Source organism: Cylas formicarius, unplaced genomic scaffold, assembly GCF_029955315.1.
Source record: "Cylas formicarius isolate icCylForm1 unplaced genomic scaffold, icCylForm1.1 PGA_scaffold_3__17_contigs__length_32017465, whole genome shotgun sequence".
NCBI lineage: Eukaryota > Metazoa > Arthropoda > Insecta > Coleoptera > Brentidae > Cylas > Cylas formicarius.
This window is the reverse complement of record NW_026844326.1, coordinates 1,800,312-1,824,445: the sequence shown is the minus strand read 5'-3', so window position 1 is coordinate 1,824,445 and position 24,134 is coordinate 1,800,312.

Genomic DNA, 24,134 nt, shown 5'->3' with positions numbered 1-24,134 from the left:
TAAATCAAGGTCGAAAACCAATTATTTGTCCCAAAAGAAGGTGTTCTAAGTATATATCTGCATTTCTAAGGTAGATTTGGTTACAATAAGAGGCGAAAAAGCAGATTCTGACTAAGATTTTATCGAAATCGGCAACTATTTGACTCAGAAAGGTTGCCTTACGTCGAAATCTAATAGTTTATTAAGGTTTTCGTTACTAAAATGCCCAAAGACGCCGATTTTGACTAGAATTTGAAAATATTGACATGAATATATAACTGTTTGTATCAAAAAACGATAGTTTAAACTGATATTTGCAGTTTTGATGCGGTTTTAGGTACGATATGAGTCGAAGAAGCCGATTTTGAATGGAATCTGTTTAAAATGACAAAGAACAACCTATTATCAATTCAAGGAAGTGAATTTTTAAGTAGTTATCTGCAGTTTTAATGTAGATTTCAGTTCGCTAAGTTATGAAAATGCATGTTTTGGCTATAATCTTCCGTAAATCAAGGGCGAAATCCAATTATTTGTCCCAAAAGAAGGTGTTTTAAGTATATATCTGCATTTCTAAGGTAGATTTGGGTACAATAAGAGGCGAAAAAGCAGATTCTGACTAGGATTTTATCGAAATCGGCAACTATTTGACTCAGAAAGGTTGCCTTACGTCGAAATCTAATAGTTTATTAAGGTTTTCGTTACTAAAATGCCCAAAGACGCCGATTTTGACTAGAATTTGAAAGATATTGACATGAATATATAACTGTTTGTATCAAAAAATGATAGTTTAAACTGATATTTGCAGTTTTGATGCGGTTTTAGGTACGATATGAGTCGAAGAAGCCGATTTTGACTGGAATCTGTTTAAAATGACAAAGAAAAACCTATTATCAATTCAAGGAAGTGAATTTTTAAGTAGTTATCTGCAGTTTTAATGTAGATTTCAGTTCGCTAAGTTATGAAAATGCATGTTTTGGCTATAATCTTCCGTAAATCAAGGGCGAAAACCAATTATTTGTCCCAAAAGAAGGTGTTTTAAGTATAAATCTGCATTTCTAAGGTAGATTTGGGTACAATAAGAGGCGAAAAAGCAGATTCTGACTAGGATTTTATCGAAATCGGCAACTATTTGACTCAAAAAGGTTGCCTTACGTCGAAATCTAATAGTTTATTAAGGTTTTCGTTACTAAAATGTCCAAAGACGCCGATTTTGACTAGAATTTGAAAGATATTGACATGAATATATAACTGTTTGTATCAAAAAATGATAGTTTAAACTGATATTTGCAGTTTTGATGCGGTTTTAGATACGATATGAGGAAGAGAATTTTTAAGTAGTTATCTGCAGTTTTAATGTAGATATCAGTTCGCTAAGTTATGAAAATGCATGTTTTGGCTATAATCTTCCGTAAATCAAGGACGAAAACCAATTATTTGTCCCAAAAGAAGGTGTTCTAAGTATATATCTGCATTTCTAAGGTAGATTTGGGTACAATAAGAGGCGAAAAAGCAGATTCTGACTAAGATTTTATCGAAATCGGCAACTATTTGACTCAGAATGGTTGCCTTACGTCGAAATCTAATAGTTTATTAAGGTTTTCGTTACTAAAATGCCCAAAGACGCCGATTTTGACTAGAACTTGAAAGATATTGATATTGACTGTTTGTATCAAAAAATGATAGTTTAAACTGATATTTGCAGTTTTGATGAGGTTTTAGATAAGATATGAATCGAAGAAGCCGATTTTGACTGGAATCTGTTTAAAATGACAAAGAAAAACTTATTATCAATTCAAGGAAGTGAATTTTTAAGTAGTTATCTGCAGTTTTAATGTAGATTTCAGTTCGCTAAGTTATGAAAATGCATGTTTTGGCTATAATCTTCCGTAAATCAAGGGCGAAAACCAATTATTTTGACTAGAATTTGAAAGATATTGACATGAATATATAACTGTTTGTATCAAAAAATGATAGTTTAAACTGATATTTGCAGTTTTGATGCGGTTTTAGGTACGATATGAGTCGAAGAAGCCGATTTTGACTGGAATCTGTTTAAAATGACAAAGAAAAACCTATTATCAATTCAAGGAAGTGAATTTTTAAGTAGTTATCTGCAGTTTTAATGAAGATTTCTGTTCGCTAAGTTATGAAAATGCATGTTTTGGCTATAATCTTCCGTAAATCAAGGGCGAAAACCAATTATTTGTCCCAAAAGAAGGTGTTCTAAGTATATATCTGCATTTCTAAGGTAGATTTGGATACAATAAGAGGCGAAAAAGCAGATTCTGACTAAGATTTTATCGAAATCAGCAACTATTTGACTCAGAATGGTTGCCTTACGTCGAAATCTAATAGTTTATTAAGGTTTTCGTTACTAAAATGCCCAAAGACGCCGATTTTGACTAGAATTTGAAAGATATTGACATGAATATATAACTGTTTGTATCAAAAAATGATAGTTTAAACTGATATTTGCAGTTTTGATGCGGTTTTAGATACGATATGAGTCGAAGAAGCCGATTTTGACTGGAATCTGTTTAAAATGACAAAGAAATACCTATTATCAATTCAAGGAAGTGAATTTTTAAGTAGTTATCTGCAGTTTTAATGTAGATTTCAGTTCGCTAAGTTATGAAAATGTATGTTTTGGCTATAATTTTCCGTAAATCAAGGGCGAAAACCAATTATTTGTCCCAAAAAAGGTGTTCTAAGTATATATCTGCATTTCTAAGGTAGATTTGGGTACAATAAGAGGCGAAAAAGCAGATTCTGACTAAGATTTTATCGAAATCAGCAACTATTTGACTCAGAATGGTTGCCTTACGTCGAAATCTAATAGTTTATTAAGGTTTTCGTTACTAAAATGCCCAAAGACGCCGATTTTGACTAGAATTTGAAAGATATTGACATGAATATATAACTGTTTGTATCAAAAAATGATATTTTAAACTGATATTTGCAGTTTTGATATGAATCGAAGAAGCCGATTTTGACTGGAATCTGTTTAAAATGACAAAGAAAAACCTATTATCAATTAAAGGAAGTGAATTTTTAAGTAGTTATCTGCAGTTTTAATGTAGATTTCAGTTCGCTAAGTTATGAAAATGCATGTTTTGGCTATAATCTTCCGTAAATCAAGGGCGAAAACCAATTATTTGTCCCAAAAGAAGGTGTTCTAAGTATATATCTGCATTTCTAAGGTAGATTTGGATACAATAATAGGCGAAAAAGCAGATTCTGACTAAGATTTTATCGAAATCGGCAACTATTTGACTCAGAATGGTTGCCTTACGTCGAAATCTAATAGTTTATTAAGGTTTTCGTTACTAAAATGCCCAAAGACGCCGATTTTGATTAGAATTTGAAAGATATTGACATGAATATATAACTGTTTGTATCAAAAAATGATAGTTTAAACTGATATTTGCAGTTTTGATGCGGTTTTAGGTACGATATGAGTCGAAGAAGCCGATTTTGACTGGAATCTGTTTAAAATGACAAAGAAAAACCTATTATCAATTCAAGGAAGTGAATTTTTAAGTAGTTATCTGCAGTTTCAATGAAGATTTCTGTTCGCTATGTTATGAAAATGCATGTTTTGGCTATAATCTTCCGTAAATCAAGGGCGAAAACCAATTATTTGTCCCAAAAGAAGGTGTTCTAAGTATATATCTGCATTTCTAAGGTAGATTTGGTTACAATAAGAGGCGAAAAAGCAGATTCTGACTAAGATTTTATCGAAATCAGCAACTATTTTACTCAGAATGGTTGCCTTACGTCGAAATCTAATAGTTTATTAAGGTTTTCGTTACTAAAATGCCTAAAGACGCCGATTTTGACTAGAATTTGAAAGATATTGCCATGAATATATAACTGTTTGTATCAAAAAATGATAGTTTAAACTGATATTTGCAGTTTTGATGAGGTTTTAGATACGATATGAATCGAAGAAGCCGATTTTGACTGGAATCTGTTTAAAATGACAAAGAAAAACCTATTATCAATTCAAGGAAGTGAATTTTTAAGTAGTTATCTGCAGTTTTAATGTAGATTTCAGTTCGCTAAGTTATAAAAATGCATGTTTTGGCTATAATCTTCCGTAAATCAAGGGCGAAAACCAATTATTTGTCCCAAAAGAAGGTGTTCTAAGTATATATCTGCATTTCTAAGGTAGATTTGGTTACAATAAGAGGCGAAAAAGCAGATTCTGACTAAGATTTTATCGAAATCAGCAACTATTTGACTCAGAATGGTTGCCTTACGTCGAAATCTAATAGTTTATTAAGGTTTTCGTTACTAAAATGCCCAAAGACGCCGATTTTGACTAGAATTTGAAAGATATTGCCATGAATATATAACTGTTTGTATCAAAAAATGATAGTTTAAACTGATATTTGCAGTTTTGATGCGGTTTTAGGTACGATATGAGTCGAAGAAGCCGATTTTGACTGGAATCTGTTTCAAATGACAAAGAAAAACTTATTATCAATTCAAGGAAGTGAATTTTTAAGTAGTTATCTGCAGTTTTAATGTAGATTTCTGTTCGCTAAGTTATGAAAATGCATGTTTTTGCTATAATCTTCCGTAAATCAAGGGCGAAAACCAATTATTTGTCCCAAAAGAAGGTGTTTTAAGTATATATCTACATTTCTAAGGTAGATTTGGGTACAATAAGAGGCGAAAAAGCAGATTCTGACTAAGATTTTATCGAAATCGGCAACTATTTGACTCAGAATGGTTGCCTTACGTCGAAATCTAATAGTTTATTAAGGTTTTCGTTACTAAAATGCCCAAAGACGCCGATTTTGATTAGAATTTGAAAGATATTGACATGAACATATAACTGTTTGTATCAAAAAATGATAGTTTAAACTGATATTTGCAGTTTTGATGCGGTTTTAGGTACGATATGAGTCGAAGAAGCCGATTTTGACAAAGAAAAACCTATTATCAATTCAAGGAAGTGAATTTTTAAGCAGTTATCTGCAGTTTTAATGAAGATTTCTGTTCGCTATGTTATGAAAATGCATGTTTTGGCTATAATCTTCCGTAAATCAAGGGCGAAAACCAATTATTTGTCCCAAAAGAAGGTGTTCTAAGTATATATCTGCATTTCTAAGGTAGATTTGGTTACAATAAGAGGCGAAAAAGCAGATTCTGACTAAGATTTTATCGAAATCAGCAACTATTTTACTCAGAATGGTTGCCTTACGTCGAAATCTAATAGTTTATTAAGGTTTTCGTTACTAAAATGCCCAAAGACGCCGATTTTGACTAGAATTTGAAAGATATTGCCATGAATATATAACTGTTTGTATCAAAAAATGATAGTTTAAACTGATATTTGCAGTTTTGATGAGGTTTTAGATACGATATGAATCGAAGAAGCCGATTTTGACTGGAATCTGTTTAAAATGACAAAGAAAAACCTATTATCAATTCAAGGAAGTGAATTTTTAAGTAGTTATCTGCAGTTTTAATGTAGATTTCAGTTCGCTAAGTTATAAAAATGCATGTTTTGGCTATAATCTTCCGTAAATCAAGGGCGAAAACCAATTATTTGTCCCAAAAGAAGGTGTTCTAAGTATATATCTGCATTTCTAAGGTAGATTTGGTTACAATAAGAGGCGAAAAAGCAGATTCTGACTAAGATTTTATCGAAATCAGCAACTATTTGACTCAGAATGGTTGCCTTACGTCGAAATCTAATAGTTTATTAAGGTTTTCGTTACTAAAATGCCCAAAGACGCCGATTTTGACTAGAATTTGAAAGATATTGCCATGAATATATAACTGTTTGTATCAAAAAATGATAGTTTAAACTGATATTTGCAGTTTTGATGCGGTTTTAGGTACGATATGAGTCGAAGAAGCCGATTTTGACTGGAATCTGTTTAAAATGACAAAGAAAAACTTATTATCAATTCAAGGAAGTGAATTTTTAAGTAGTTATCTGCAGTTTTAATGTAGATTTCTGTTCGCTAAGTTATGAAAATGCATGTTTTTGCTATAATCTTCCGTAAATCAAGGGCGAAAACCAATTATTTGTCCCAAAAGAAGGTGTTTTAAGTATATATCTACATTTCTAAGGTAGATTTGGGTACAATAAGAGGCGAAAAAGCAGATTCTGACTAAGATTTTATCGAAATCGGCAACTATTTGACTCAGAATGGTTGCCTTACGTCGAAATCTAATAGTTTATTAAGGTTTTCGTTACTAAAATGCCCAAAGACGCCGATTTTGATTAGAATTTGAAAGATATTGACATGAACATATAACTGTTTGTATCAAAAAATGATAGTTTAAACTGATATTTGCAGTTTTGATGCGGTTTTAGGTACGATATGAGTCGAAGAAGCCGATTTTGACAAAGAAAAACCTATTATCAATTCAAGGAAGTGAATTTTTAAGCAGTTATCTGCAGTTTTAATGAAGATTTCTGTTCGCTATGTTATGAAAATGCATGTTTTGGCTATAATCTTCCGTAAATCAAGGGCGAAAACCAATTATTTGTCCCAAAAGAAGGTGTTCTAAGTATATATCTGCATTTCTAAGGTAGATTTGGTTACAATAAGAGGCGAAAAAGCAGATTCTGACTAAGATTTTATCGAAATCGGCAACTATTTGACTCAGAATGGTTGCCTTACGTCGAAATCTAATAGTTTATTAAGGTTTTCGTTACTAAAATGCCCAAAGACGCCGATTTTGACTAGAATTTGAAAGATATTGACATTGATATTGACTGTTTGTATCAAAAAATGATAGTTTAAACTGATATTTGCAGTTTTGATGCGGTTTTAGGTACGATATGAGTCGAAGAAGCCGATTTTGACTGGAATCTGTTTAAAATGACAAAGAAAAACCTATTATCAATTAAAGAAAGTGAATTTTTAAGTAGTTATCTGCAGTTTTAATGTAGATTTCTGTCCGCTAAGTTATGAAAATGCATGTTTTGGCTATAATCTTCCGTAAATCAAAGGCGAAAACCAATTATTTGTCCCAAAAGAAGGTGTTTTAAGTATATATCTACATTTCTAAGGTAGATGTGGGTACAATAAGAGGCGAAAAAGCAGATTCTGACTAAGATTTTATCGAAATCGGCAACTATTTGACTCAGAATGGTTGCCTTACGTCGAAATCTAATAGTTTATTAAGGTTTTCGTTACTAAAATGCCCAAAGACGCCGATTTTGACTAGAATTTGAAAGATATTGACATGAATATATAACTGTTTGTATCAAAAAATGATAGTTTAAACTGATATTTGCAGTTTTGATGCGGTTTTAGGTACGATATGAGTCGAAGAAGCCGATTTTGACTGGAATCTGTTTAAAATGACAAAGAACAACCTATTATCAATTCAAGGAAGTGAATTTTTAAGTAGTTATCTGCAGTTTTAATGTAGATTTCAGTTCGCAAAGTTATGAAAATGCATGTTTTGGCTATAATCTTCCGTAAATCAAGGGCGAATACCTATTATTTGTCCCAAAAGAAGGTGTTTTAAGTATATATCTGCATTTCTAAGGTAGATTTGGGTACAATAAGAGGCGAAAAAGCAGATTCTGACTAGGATTTTATCGAAATCGGCAACTATTTGACTCAGAAAGGTTGCCTTACGTCGAAATCTAATAGTTTATTAAGTTTTTCGTTACTAAAATGCCCAAAGACGCCGATTTTGACTAGAATTTGAAAGATATTGACATGAATATATAACTGTTTGTATCAAAAAATGATAGTTTAAACTGATATTTGCAGTTTTGATGCGGTTTTAGATACGATATGAGTCGAAGAAGCCGATTTTGACTGGAATCTGTTTAAAATGACAAAGAAAAACCTATTATCAATTCAAGGAAGTGAATTTTTAAGTAGTTATCTGCAGTTTTAATGTAGATTTCAGTTCGCTAAGTTATGAAAATGCATGTTTTGGCTATAATCTTCCGTAAATTAAGGGCGAAAACCAATTATTAATCCCAAAAGAAGGTGTTTTAAGTATATATCTGCATTTCTAAGGTAGATTTGGGTACAATAAGAGGCGAAAAAGCAGATTCTGACTAAGATTTTATCGAAATCGGCAACTATTTGACTCAGAAAGGTTGCCTTACGTCGAAATCTAATAGTTTATTAAGGTTTTCGTTACTAAAATGCCCAAAGACGCCGATTTTGACTAGAATTTGAAAGATATTGACATGAATATATAACTGTTTGTATCAAAAAATGATAGTTTAAACTGATATTTGCAGTTTTGATGCGGTTTTAGATACGATATGAATCGAAGAAGCCGATTTTGACTGGAATCTGTTTAAAGTGACAAAGAAAAACCTATTATCAATTAAGGGAAGTGAATTTTTAAGTAGCTATCTGCAGTTTTAATGTAGATTTCAGTTCGCTAAGTTATGAAAATGCATGTTTTGGCTATAATCTTCCGTAAATCAAGGGCGAAAACCAATTATTTGTCCCAAAAGAAGGTGTTCTAAGTATATATCTGCATTTCTAAGGTAGATTTGGTTACAATAAGAGGCGAAAAAGCAGATTCTGACTAAGATTTTATCGAAATCGGCAACTATTTGACTCAGAATGGTTGCCTTACGTCGAAATCTAATAGTTTATTAAGGTTTTCGTTACTAAAATGCCCAAAGACGCCGATTTTGACTAGAATTTGAAAGATATTGACATGAATATATAACTGTTTGTATCAAAAAATGATAGTTTAAAATGATATTTGCAGTTTTGATGCGGTTTTAGGTACGATATGAGTCGAAGAAGCCGATTTTGACTGGAATCTGTTTAAAATGACAAAGAACAACCTATTATCAATTCAAGGAAGTGAATTTTTAAGTAGTTATCTGCAGTTTTAATGTAGATTTCTGTTCGCTAAGTTATGAAAATGCATGTTTTGGCTATAATATTCCGTAAATCAAGGGCGAAAACCAATTATTTGTCCCAAAAGAAGGTGTTTTAAGTATATATCTGCATTTCTAAGGTAGATTTGGGTACAATAAGAGGCGAAAAAGCAGATTCTGACTAGGATTTTATCGAAATCGGCAACTATTTGACTCAGAAAGGTTGCCTTACGTCGAAATCTAATAGTTTATTAAGGTTTTCGTTACTAAAATGCCGAAAGACGCCGATTTTGACTAGAATTTGAAAGATATTGACATAAATATATAACTGTTTGTATCAAAAAATGATAGTTTAAACTGATATTTGCAGTTTTGATGCGGTTTTAGATACGATATGAATCGAAGAAGCCGATTTTGACTGGAATCTGTTTAAAATGACAAAGAAAAACCTATTATCAATTCAAGGAAGGGAATTTTAAAGTAGTTATCTGCAGTTTTAATGTAGATTTCAGTTCGCTAAGTTATGAAAATGCATGTTTTGGCTATAATCTTCCGTAAATCAAGGGCGAAAACCAATTATTAGTCCCAAAAGAAGGTGTTTTAAGTATATATCTGCATTTCTAAGGTAGATTTGGGTACAATAAGAGGCGAAAAAGCAGATTCTGACTAAGATTTTATCGAAATCGGCAACTATTTGACTCAGAAAGGTTGCCTTACGTCGAAATCTAATAGTTTATTAAGGTTTTCGTTACTAAAATGCCCAAAGACGCCGATTTTGACTAGAATTTGAAAGATATTGACATGAATATATAACTGTTTGTATCAAAAAATGATAGTTTAAACTGATATTTGCAGTTTTGATGAGGTTTTAGATACGATATGAATCGAAGAAGCCGATTTTGACTGGAATCTGTTTAAAATGACAAAGAAAAACCTATTATCAATTCAAGGAAGTGAATTTTTAAGTAGTTATCTGCAGTTTTAATGTAGATTTCAGTTCGCTAAGTTATGAAAATGCATGTTTTGGCTATAATATTCCGTAAATCAAGGGCGAAAACCAATTATTTGTCCTAAAAGAAGGTGTTTTAAGTATATATCTGCATTTCTAAGGTAGATTTGGGTACAATAAGAGGCGAAAAAGCAGATTCTGACTAGGATTTTATCGAAATCGGCAACTATTTGACTCAGAAAGGTTGCCTTACGTCGAAATCTAATAGTTTATTAAGGTTTTCGTTACTAAAATGCCGAAAGACGCCGATTTTGACTAGAATTTGAAAGATATTGACATGAATATATAACTGTTTGTATCAAAAAATGATAGTTTAAACTGATATTTGCAGTTTTGATGCGGTTTTAGGTACGATATGAGTCGAAGAAGCCGATTTTGACTGGAATCTGTTTAAAATGACAAAGAAAAACCTATTATCAATTCAAGGAAGTGAATTTTTAAGTAGTTATCTGCAGTTTTAATGTAGATTTCTGTTCGCTAAGTTATGAAAATGCATGTTTTGGCTATAATCTTCCGTAAATCAAGGGCGAAAACCAATTATTTGTCCCAAAAGAAGGTGTTTTAAGTATATATCTACATTTCTAAGGTAGATTTGGGTACAATAAGAGGCGAAAAAGCAGATTCTGACTAAGATTTTATCGAAATCGGCAACTATTTGACTCAGAATGGTTGCCTTACGTCGAAATCTAATAGTTTATTAAGGTTTTCGTTACTAAAATGCCCAAAGACGCCGATTTTGACTAGAATTTGAAAGATATTGACATGAATATATAACTGTTTGTATCAAAAAATGATAGTTTAAACTGATATTTGCAGTTTTGATGAGGTTTTAGATACGATATGAATCGAAGAAGCCTATTTTGACTGGAATCTGTTTAAAATGACAAAGAAAAACCTATTATCAATTCAAGGAAGTGAATTTTTAAGTAGTTATCTGCAGTTTTAATGTAGATTTCAGTTCGCTAAGTTATGCAAATTCATGTTTTGGCTATAGTCTTCCGTAAATCAAGGTCGAAAACCAATTATTTGTCCCAAAAGAAGCTGTTCTAAGTATATATCTGCATTTCTAAGGTAGATTTGGTTACAATAAGAGGCGAAAAAGCAGATTCTGACTAAGATTTTATCGAAATCGGCAACTATCTGACTCAGAATGGTTGCCTTACGTCGAAATCTAATAGTTTATTAAGGTTTTCGTTACTAAAATGCCCAAAAACGCCGATTTTGACTAGAATTTGAAAGATATTGACATGAATATATATCTGTTTGTATCAAAAAATGATAGTTTAAACTGATATTTGCAGTTTTGATGCGGTTTTAGGTACGATATGAGTCGAAGAAGCCGATTTTGACTGGAATCTGTTTAAAATGACAAAGAAAAACCTATTATCAATTCAAGGAAGTGAATTTTTAAGTAGTTATCTGCAGCTTTAATGTAGATTTCTGTTCGCTAAGTTATGAAAATGCATGTTTTGGCTATAATCTTCCGTAAATCAAGGGCGAAAACCAATTATTTGTCCCAAAAGAAGGTGTTTTAAGTATATATCTACATTTCTAAGGTAGATTTGGGTACAATAAGAGGCGAAAAAGCAGATTCTGACTAAGATTTTATCGAAATCGGCAACTATTTGACTCAGAATGGTTGCCTTACGTCGAAATCTAATAGTTTATTAAGGTTTTCGTTACTAAAATGCCCAAAGACGCCGATTTTGACTAGAATTTGAAAGATATTGACATGAATATATAACTGTTTGTATCAAAAAATGATAGTTTAAACTGATATTTGCAGTTTTGATGCGGTTTAAGATACGATATGAGTCGAAGAAGCCGATTTTGACTGGAATCTGTTTAAAATGACAAAGAAAAACCTATTATCAATTCAAGGAAGTGAATTTTTAAGTAGTTATCTGCAGTTTTAATGTAGATTTCTGTTCGCTAAGTTATGAAAATGCATGTTTTGGCTATAATCTTCCGTAAATCAAGAAGGTGTTTTAAGTATATATCTACATTTCTAAGGTAGATTTGGGTACAATAAAAGGCGAAAAAGCAGATTCTGACTAAGATTTTATCGAAATCGGCAACTATTTGACTCAGAATGGTTGCCTTACGTCGAAATCTAATAGTTTATTAAGGTTTTCGTTACTAAAATGCCCAAAAACGCCGATTTTGACTAGAATTTGAAAGATATTGACATGAATATATATCTGTTTGTATCAAAAAATGATAGTTTAAACTGATATTTGCAGTTTTGATGCGGTTTTAGGTACGATATGAGTCGAAGAAGCCGATTTTGACTGGAATCTGTTTAAAATGACAAAGAAAAACCTATTATCAATTCAAGGAAGTGAATTTTTAAGTAGTTATCTGCAGCTTTAATGTAGATTTCTGTTCGCTAAGTTATGAAAATGCATGTTTTGGCTATAATCTTCCGTAAATCAAGGGCGAAAACCAATTATTTGTCCCAAAAGAAGGTGTTTTAAGTATATATCTACATTTCTAAGGTAGATTTGGGTACAATAAGAGGCGAAAAAGCAGATTCTGACTAAGATTTTATCGAAATCGGCAACTATTTGACTCAGAATGGTTGCCTTACGTCGAAATCTAATAGTTTATTAAGGTTTTCGTTACTAAAATGCCCAAAGACGCCGATTTTGACTAGAATTTGAAAGATATTGACATGAATATATAACTGTTTGTATCAAAAAATGATAGTTTAAACTGATATTTGCAGTTTTGATGCGGTTTAAGATACGATATGAGTCGAAGAAGCCGATTTTGACTGGAATCTGTTTAAAATGACAAAGAAAAACCTATTATCAATTCAAGGAAGTGAATTTTTAAGTAGTTATCTGCAGTTTTAATGTAGATTTCTGTTCGCTAAGTTATGAAAATGCATGTTTTGGCTATAATCTTCCGTAAATCAAGAAGGTGTTTTAAGTATATATCTACATTTCTAAGGTAGATTTGGGTACAATAAAAGGCGAAAAAGCAGATTCTGACTAAGATTTTATCGAAATCGGCAACTATTTGACTCAGAATGGTTGCCTTACGTCGAAATCTAATGTTTCATTAAGGTTTTCGTTACTAAAATGCCCAAAGACGCCGATTTTGACTAGAATTTGAAAGATATTGACATGAATATATAACTGTTTGTATCAAAAAATGATAGTTTAAACTGATATTTGCAGTTTTGATGCGGTTTTAGATACGATATGAATCGAAGAAGCCCATTTTGACTGGAATCTGTTTAAAATGACAAAGAAAAACCTATTATCAATTCAAGGAAGGGAATTTTTAAGTAGTTATCTGCAGTTTTAATGTAGATTTCAGTTCGCTAAGTTATGAAAATGCATGTTTTGGCTATAATCTTCCGTAAATCAAGGGCGAAAACCAATTATTAGTCCCAAAAGAAGGTGTTTTAAGTATATATCTGCATTTCTAAGGTAGATTTGGGTACAATAAGAGGCGAAAAAGCAGATTCTGACTAAGATTTTATCGAAATCGGCAACTATTTGACTCAGAATGGTTGCCTTACGTCGAAATCTAATAGTTTATTAAGGTTTTCGTTACTAAAATGCCCAAAGACGCCGATTTTGACTAGAATTTGAAAGATATTGACATGAATATATAACTGTTTGTATCAAAAAATGATAGTTTAAACTGATATTTGCAGTTTTGATGCGGTTATAGGCACGATATGAGTGGAAGAAGCCGATTTTGACTGGAATCTGTTTAAAATGACAAAGAACAACCTATTATCAATTCAAGGAAGTGAATTTTTAAGTAGTTATCTGCAGTTTTAATGTAGATTTCTGTTCGCTAAGTTATGAAAATGCATGTTTTGGCTATAATCTTCCGTAAATCATGGGCGAAAACCAATTATTTGTCCCAAAAGAAGGTGTTTTAAGTATATAACTACATTTCTAAGGTAGATTTGGGTACAATAAGAGGCGAAAAAGCAGATTCTGACTAAGATTTTATCGAAATCGGCAACTATTTGACTCAGAATGGTTGCCTTACGTCGAAATCTAATAGTTTATTAAGGTTTTCGTTACTAAAATGCCCAAAGACGCCGATTATGACTAGAATTTGAAAGATATTGACATGAATATATAACTGTTTGTATCAAAAAATGATAGTTTAAACTGATATTTGCAGTTTTGATGCGGTTTTAGGTACGATATGAGTCGAAGAAGCCGATTTTGACTGGAATCTGTTTAAAATGACAAAGAAAAACCTATTATCAATTCAAGGAAGTGAATTTTTAAGTTGTTATCTGCAGTTTTAATGTAGATTTCAGTTCGCTAAGTTATGAAAATGCATGTTTTGGCTATAATCTTCCGTAAATCAAGGGCGAAAACCAATTATTTGTCCCAAAAGAAGGTGTTTTAAGTATATATCTACATTTCTAAGGTAGATTTGGTTACAATAAGAGGCGAAAAAGCAGATTCTGACTAAGATTTTATCGAAATCGGCAACTATATGACTCAGAATGGTTGCCTTACGTCGAAATCTAGTAGTTTATTAAGGTTTTCGTTACTAAAATGCCCAAAGACGCCGATTTTGACTAGAATTTGAAAGATATTGACATGAATATATAACTGTTTGTATCAAAAAATGATAGTTTAAACTGATATTTGCAGTTTTGATGCGGTTTTAGATACGATATGAGTCGAAGAAGCCGATTTTGACTGGAATCTGTTTAAAATGACAAAGAAATACCTATTATCAATTCAAGGAAGTGAATTTTTAAGTAGTTATCTGCAGTTTTAATGTAGATTTCAGTTCGCTAAGTTATGAAAATGTATGTTTTGGCTATAATTTTCCGTAAATCAAGGGCGAAAACCAATTATTTGTCCCAAAAAAGGTGTTCTAAGTATATATCTGCATTTCTAAGGTAGATTTGGGTACAATAAGAGGCGAAAAAGCAGATTCTGACTAAGATTTTATCGAAATCAGCAACTATTTGACTCAGAATGGTTGCCTTACGTCGAAATCTAATAGTTTATTAAGGTTTTCGTTACTAAAATGCCCAAAGACGCCGATTTTGACTAGAATTTGAAAGATATTGACATGAATATATAACTGTTTGTATCAAAAAATGATATTTTAAACTGATATTTGCAGTTTTGATATGAATCGAAGAAGCCGATTTTGACTGGAATCTGTTTAAAATGACAAAGAAAAACCTATTATCAATTAAAGGAAGTGAATTTTTAAGTAGTTATCTGCAGTTTTAATGTAGATTTCAGTTCGCTAAGTTATGAAAATGCATGTTTTGGCTATAATCTTCCGTAAATCAAGGGCGAAAACCAATTATTTGTCCCAAAAGAAGGTGTTCTAAGTATATATCTGCATTTCTAAGGTAGATTTGGATACAATAAGAGGCGAAAAAGCAGATTCTGACTAAGATTTTATCGAAATCGGCAACTATTTGACTCAGAATGGTTGCCTTACGTCGAAATCTAATAGCTTATTAAGGTTTTCGTTACTAAAATGCCCAAAGACGCCGATTTTGATTAGAATTTGAAAGATATTGACATGAATATATAACTGTTTGTATCAAAAAATGATAGTTTAAACTGATATTTGCAGTTTTGATGCGGTTTTAGGTACGATATGAGTCGAAGAAGCCGATTTTGACTGGAATCTGTTTAAAATGACAAAGAAAAACCTATTATCAATTCAAAGAAGTGAATTTTTAAGTAGTTATCTGCAGTTTTAATGTAGATTTCTGTTCGCTAAGTTATGAAAATGCATGTTTTGGCTATAATCTTCCGTAAATCAAGGGCGAAAACCAATTATTTGTCCCAAAAGAAGGTGTTTTAAGTATATATCTGCATTTCTAAGGTAGATTTGGGTACAATAAGAGGCGAAAAAGCAGATTCTGACTAAGATTTTATCGAAATCGGCAACTATTTGACTCAGAAAGTTTGCCTTACGTCGAAATCTAATAGTTTATTAAGGTTTTCGTTACTAAAATGCCCAAAGACGCCGATTTTGACTAGAATTTGAAAGATATTGACATGAATATATAACTGTTTGTATCAAAAAATGATAGTTTAAACTGATATTTGCAGTTTTGATGCGGTTATAGGTACGATATGAGTTGAAGAAGCCGATTTTGACTGGAATCTGTTTAAAATGACAAAGAAAAACCTATTATCAATTCAAGGAAGTGAATTTTTAAGTAGTTATTTGCAGTTTTAATGTAGATTTCAGTTCGCTAAGTTATGAAAATGCATGTTTTGGCTATAATCTTCCGTAAATCAAGGGCGAAAACCAATTATTTGTCCCAAAAGAAGGTGTTCTAAGTATATATCTGCATTTCTAAGGTAGATTTGGATACAATAAGAGGCGAAAAAGCAGATTCTGACTAAGATTTTATCGAAATCGGCAACTATTTGACTCAGAATGGTTGCCTTACGTCGAAATCTAATAGCTTATTAAGGTTTTCGTTACTAAAATGCCCAAAGACGCCGATTTTGATTAGAATTTGAAAGATATTGACATGAATATATAACTGTTTGTATCAAAAAATGATAGTTTAAACTGATATTTGCAGTTTTGATGCGGTTTTAGGTACGATATGAGTCGAAGAAGCCGATTTTGACAAAGAAAAACCTATTATCAATTCAAGGAAGTGAATTTTTAAGTAGTTATCTGCAGTTTTAATGAAGATTTCTGTTCGCTATGTTATAAAAATGCATGTTTTGGCTATAATCTTCCGTAAATCAAGGGCGAAAACCAATTATTGGTCCCAAAAGAAGGTGTTCTAAGTATATATCTGCATTTCTAAGGTAGATTTGGGTACAATAAGAGGCGAAAAAGCAGATTCTGACTAAGATTTTATCGAAATCGGCAACTATTTGACTCAGAATGGTTGCCTTACGTCGAAATCTAATAGTTTATTAAGGTTTTCGTTACTAAAATGCCCAAAGACGCCGATTTTGACTAGAATTTGAAAGATATTGACATGAATATATAACTGTTTGTATCAAAAAATGATAGTTTAAACTGATATTTGCAGTTTTGATGCGGTTATAGGTACGATATGAGTCGAAGAAGCCGATTTTGACTGGAATCTGTTTAAAATGACAAAGAAAAACCTATTATCAATTCAAGGAAGTGAATTTTTAAGTAGTTATCTGCAGTTTTAATGTAGATTTCTGTTCGCTAAGTTATGAAAATGCATGTTTTGGCTATAATCTTCCGTAAATCAAGGGCGAAAACCAATTATTTGTCCCAAAAGAAGGTGTTTTAAGTATATATCTACATTTCTAAGGTAGATTTGGGTACAATAAGAGGCGAAAAAGCAGATTCTGACTAGGATTTTATCGAAATCGGCAACTATTTGACTCAGAATGGTTGCCTTACGTCGAAATCTAATAGTTTATTAAGGTTTTCGTTACTAAAATGCCCAAAGACGCCGATTTTGACTAGAATTTGAAAGATATTGACATGAATATATAACTGTTTGTATCAAAAAATGATAGTTTAAACTGATATTTGCAGTTTTGATCCGGTTTTAGGTACGATATGAGTCGAAGAAGCCGATTTTGACTGGAATCTGTTTAAAATGACAAAGAACAACCTATTATCAATTCAAGGAAGTGAATTTTTAAGTAGTTATCTGCAGTTTTAATGTAGATTTCAGTTCGCTAAGTTATGAAAATGCATGTTTTGGCTATAATCTTCCGTAAATCAAGGGCGAAAACCAATTATTTGTCCCAAAAGAAGGTGTTTTAAGTATATATCTGCATTTCTAAGGTAGATTTGGGTACAATAAGAGGCGAAAAAGCAGATTCTGACTAAGATTTTATCGAAATCGGCAACTATTTGACTCAGAATGGTTGCCTTACGTCGAAATCTAATAGTTTATTAAGGTTTTCGTTACTAAAATGCCCAAAGACGCCGATTTTGATTAGAATTTGAAAGATATTGACATGAATATATAACTGTTTGTATCAAAAAATGATAGTTTAAACTGATATTTGCAGTTTTGATGCGGTTTTAGGTACGATATGAGTCGAAGAAACCGATTTTGACAAAGAAAAACCTATTATCAATTCAAGGAAGTGAATTTTTAAGTAGTTATCTGCAGTTTTAATGAAGATTTCTGTTCGCTATGTTATGAAAATGCATGTTTTGGCTATAATCTTCCGTAAATCAAGGGCCAAAACCAATTATTGGTCCCAAAAGAAGGTGTTCTAAGTATATATCTGCATTTCTAAGGTAGATTTGGGTACAATAAGAGGCGAAAAAGCAGATTCTGACTAAGATTTTATCGAAATCGGCAACTATTTGACTCAGAATGGTTGCCTTACGTCGAAATCTAATAGTTTATTAAGGTTTTCGTTACTAAAATGCCCAAAGACGCCGATTTTGACTAGAATTTGAAAGATATTGACATGAATATATAACTGTTTGTATCAAAAAATGATAGTTTAAACTGATATTTGCAGTTTTGATGCGGTTATAGGTACGATATGAGTCGAAGAAGCCGATTTTGACTGGAATCTGTTTAAAATGACAAAGAAAAATCTATTATCAATTCAAGGAAGTGAATTTTTAAGTAGTTATCTGCAGTTTTAATGTAGATTTTAGTTCGCTAAGTTATGAAAATGCATGTTTTGGCTATAATCTTAAGTAAATCAAGGGCGAAAACCAATTATTTGTCCCAAAAGAAGGTGTTCTAAGTATATATCTGCATTTCTAAGGTAGATTTGGTTACAATAAGAGGCGAAAAAGCAGCTTCTGACTAAGATTTTATCGAAATCGGCAACTATATGACTCAGAATGGTTGCCTTACGTCGAAATCTAGTAGTTTATTAAGGTTTTCGTTACTAAAATGCCCAAAGACGCCGATTTTGACTAGAATTTGAAAGATATTGACATGAATATATAACTGCTTGTATCAAAAAATGATAGTTTAAACTGATATTTGCAGTTTTGATGCGGTTTTAGGTACGATATGAGTCGAAGAAGCCGATTTTGACTGGAATCTGTTTAAAATGACAAAGAAAAACCTATTATCAATTCAAGGAAGTGAATTTTTAAGTAGTTATCTGCAGTTTTAATGTAGATTTCTGTTCGCTAAGTTATGAAAATGCATGTTTTGGCTATAATCTTCCGTAAATCAAGGGCGAAAACCAATTATTTGTCCCAAAAGAAGGTGTTTTAAGTATATATCTACATTTCTAAGGTAGATTTGGGTACAATAAGAGGCGAAAAAGCAGATTCTGACTAAGATTTTATCGAAATCGGCAACTATTTGACTCAGAATGGTTGCCTTACGTCGAAATCTAATAGTTCATTAAGGTTTTCGTTACTAAAATGCCCAAAGACGCCGATTTTGACTAGAATTTGAAAGATATTGACATGAATATATAACTGTTTGTATCAAAAAATGATAGTTTAAACTGATATTTGCAGTTTTGATGCGGTTTTAGGTACGATATGAGTCGAAGAAGCCGATTTTGACTGGAATCTGTTTAAAATGACAAAGAAAAACCTATTATCAATTCAAGGAAGTGAATTTTTAAGTAGTTATCTGCAGTTTTAATGTAGATTTCTGTTCGCTAAGTTATGAAAATGCATGTTTTGGCTATAATCTTCCGTAAATCAAGGGCGAAAACCAATTATTTGTCCCAAAAGAAGGTGTTCTAAGTATATATCTACATTTCTAAGGTAGATTTGGGTACAATAAGAGGCGAAAAAGCAGATTCTGACTAAGATTTTATCGAAATCGGCAACTATTTGACTCAGAATGGTTGCCTTACGTAGAAATCTAATAGTTCATTAAGGTTTTCGTTACTAAAATGCCCAAAGACGCCGATTTTGACTAGAATTTGAAAGATATTGACATGAATATATAACTGTTTGTATCAAAAAATGATAGTTTAAACTGATATTTGCAGTTTTGATGCGGTTTTAGATACGATATGAATCGAAGAAGCCGATTTTGACTGGAATCTGTTTAAAATGACAAAGAAAAACCTATTATCAATTCAAGGAAGGGAATTTTTAAGTAGTTATCTGCAGTTTTAATGCAGATTTCAGTTCGCTAAGTTATGAAAATGCATGTTTTGGATATAATCTTCCGTAAATCAAGGGCGAAAACCAATTATTAGTAACAAAAGAAGGTGTTTTAAGTATATATCTGCATTTCTAAGGTAGATTTGGGTACAATAAGAGGCGAAAAAGCAGATTCTGACTAAGATTTTATCGAAATCGGCAACTATTTGACTCAGAAAGTTTGCCTTACGTCGAAATCTAATAGTTTATTAAGGTTTTCGTTACTAAAATGCCCAAAGACGCCGATTATGACTAGAATTTGAAAGATATTGACATGAATATATAACTGTTTGTATCAAAAAATGATAGTTTATACTGATATTTGCAGTTTTGATGCGGTTTTAGGTACGATATGAGTCGAAGAAGCCGATTTTGACTGGAATCTGTTTAAAATGACAAAGAAAAACCTATTATCAATTCAAAGAAGTGAATTTTTAAGTAGTTATCTGGAGTTTTAATGTAGATTTCTGTTCGCTAAGTTATGAAAATGCATGTTTTGGCTATAATCTTCCGTAAATCAAGGGCGAAAACCAATTATTTGTCCCAAAAAAAGGTGTTCTAAGTATATATCTGCATTTCTAAGGTAGATTTGGTTACAATAAGAGGCGAAAAAGCAGATTCTGACTAAGATTTTATCGAAATCGGCAACTATCTGACTCAGAATGGTTGCCTTACGTCGAAATCTAATAGTTTATTAAGGTTTTCGTTACTAAAATGCCCAAAGACGCCGATTTTGACTAGAATTTGAAAGATATTGACATGAATATATAACTGTTTGTATCAAAAAATGATAGTTTAAACTGATATTTGCAGTTTTGATGCGGTTTTAGGTACGATATGAGTCGAAGAAGCCGATTTTGACTGGAATCTGTTTAAAATGACAAAGAAAAAGCTATTATCAATTCAAGGAAGTGAATTTTTAAGTAGTTATCTGCAGTTTTAATGTAGATTTCTGTTCGCTAAGTTATGAAAATGCATGTTTTGGCTATAATCTTCCGTAAATCAAGGGCGAAAACCAATTATTTGTCCCAAAAGAAGGTGTTTTAAGTATATATCTGCATTTCTAAGGTAGATTTGGGTACAATAAGAGGCGAAAAAGCAGATTCTGACTAAGATTTTATCGAAATCGGCAACTATTTGACTCAGAATGGTTGCCTTACGTCGAAATCTAATAGTTTATTAAGGTTTTCGTTACTAAAATGCCCAAAGACGCTGATTTTGACTAGAATTTGAAAGATAATGACATGAATATATAACTGTTTGTATCAAAAAATGATAGTTTAAACTGATATTTGCAGTTTTGATGCGGTTTTAGGTACGATATGAGTCGAAGAAGCCGATTTTGACTGGAATCTGTTTAAAATGACAAAGAAAAACCTATTATCAATTCAAAGAAGTGAATTTTTAAGTAGTTATCTGCAGTTTTAATGTAGATTTCTGTTCGCTAAGTTATGAAAATGCATGTTTTGGCTATAATCTTCCGTAAATCAAGGGCGAAAACCAATTATTTGTCCCAAAAGAAGGTGTTTTAAGTATATATCTGCATTTCTAAGGTAGATTTGGGTACAATAAGAGGCGAAAAAGCAGATTCTGACTAAGATTTTATCGAAATCGGCAACTATTTGACTCAGAAAGTTTGCCTTACGTCGAAATCTAATAGTTTATTAAGGTTTTCGTTACTAAAATGCCCAAAGACGCCGATTTTGACTAGAATTTGAAAGATATTGACATGAATATATAACTGTTTGTATCAAAAAATGATAGTTTAAACTGATATTTGCAGTTTTGATGCGGTTATAGGTACGATATGAGTTGAAGAAGCCGATTTTGACTGGAATCTGTTTAAAATGACAAAGAAAAACCTATTATCAATTCAAGGAAGTGAATTTTTAAGTAGTTATTTGCAGTTTTAATGTAGATTTCAGTTCGCTAAGTTATGAAAATGCATGTTTTGGCTATAATCTTCCGTAAATCAAGGGCGAAAACCAATTATTTGTCCCAAAAGAAGGTGTTCTAAGTATATATCTGCATTTCTAAGGTAGATTTGGATACAATAAGAGGCGAAAAAGCAGATTCTGACTAAGATTTTATCGAAATCGGCAACTATTTGACTCAGAATGGTTGCCTTACGTCGAAATCTAATAGCTTATTAAGGTTTTCGTTACTAAAATGCCCAAAGACGCCGATTTTGATTAGAATTTGAAAGATATTGACATGAATATATAACTGTTTGTATCAAAAAATGATAGTTTAAACTGATATTTGCAGTTTTGATGCGGTTTTAGGTACGATATGAGTCGAAGAAGCCGATTTTGACAAAGGAAAACCTATTATCAATTCAAGGAAGTGAATTTTTAAGTAGTTATCTGCAGTTTTAATGAAGATTTCTGTTCGCTATGTTATAAAAATGCATGTTTTGGCTATAATCTTCCGTAAATCAAGGGCGAAAACCAATTATTGGTCCCAAAAGAAGGTGTTCTAAGTATATATCTGCATTTCTAAGGTAGATTTGGGTACAATAAGAGGCGAAAAAGCAGATTCTGACTAAGATTTTATCGAAATCGGCAACTATTTGACTCAGAATGGTTGCCTTACGTCGAAATCTAATAGTTTATTAAGGTTTTCGTTACTAAAATGCCCAAAGACGCCGATTTTGACTAGAATTTGAAAGATATTGACATGAATATATAACTGTTTGTATCAAAAAATGATAGTTTAAACTGATATTTGCAGTTTTGATGCGGTTATAGGTACGATATGAGTCGAAGAAGCCGATTTTGACTGGAATCTGTTTAAAATGACAAAGAAAAACCTATTATCAATTCAAGGAAGTGAATTTTTAAGTAGTTATCTGCAGTTTTAATGTAGATTTCAGTTCGCTAAGTTATGAAAATGCATGTTTTGGCTATAATCTTCCGTAAATCAAGGGCGAAAACCAATTATTTGTCCCAAAAGAAGGTGTTCTAAGTATATATCTGCATTTCTAAGGTAGATTTGGTTACAATAAGAGGCGAAAAAGCAGATTCTGACTAAGATTTTATCGAAATCGGCAACTATATGACTCAGAATGGTTGCCTTACGTCGAAATCTAGTAGTTTATTAAGGTTTTCGTTACTAAAATGCCCAAAGACGCCGATTTTGACTAGAATTTGAAAGGTATTGACATGAATATATAACTGCTTGTATCAAAAAATGATAGTTTAAACTGATATTTGCAGTTTTGATGCGGTTTTAGGTACGATATGAGTCGAAGAAGCCGATTTTGACTGGAATCTGTTTAAAATGACAAAGAAAAACCTATTATCAATTCAAGGAAGTGAATTTTTAAGTAGTTATCTGCAGTTTTAATGTAGATTTCTGTTCGCTAAGTTATGAAAATGCATGTTTTGGCTATAATCTTCCGTAAATCAAGAAGGTGTTTTAAGTATATATCTACATTTCTAAGGTAGATTTGGGTACAATAAAAGGCGAAAAAGCAGATTCTGACTAAGATTTTATCGAAATCGGCAACTATTTGACTCAGAATGGTTGCCTTACGTCGAAATCTAATGTTTCATTAAGGTTTTCGTTACTAAAATGCCCAAAGACGCCGATTTTGACTAGAATTTGAAAGATATTGACATGAATATATAACTGTTTGTATCAAAAAATGATAGTTTAAACTGATATTTGCAGTTTTGATGCGGTTTTAGATACGATATGAGTCGAAGAAGCCGATTTTGACTGGAATCTGTTTAAAATGACAAAGAACAACCTATTATCAATTCAAGGAAGTGAATTTTTAAGTAGTTATCTGCAGTTTTAATGTAGATTTCTGTTCGCTAAGTTATGAAAATGCATGTTTTGGCTATAATATTCCGTAAATCAAGGGCGAAAACCAATTATTTGTCCCAAAAGAAGGTGTTTTAAGTATATATCTGCATTTCTAAGGTAGATTTGGGTACAATAAGAGACGAAAAAGCAGATTCTGACTAGGATTTTATCGAATTCGGCAACTATTTGACTCAGAAAGGTTGCCTTACGTCGAAATCTAATAGTTTATTAAGGTTTTCGTTACTAAAATGCCGAAAGACGCCGATTTTGACTAGAATTTGAAAGATATTGACATGAATATATAACTGTTTGTATCAAAAAATGATAGTTTAAACTGATATTTGCAGTTTTGATGCGGTTTTAGATACGATATGAATCGAAGAAGCCGATTTTGACTGGAATCTGTTTAAAATGACAAAG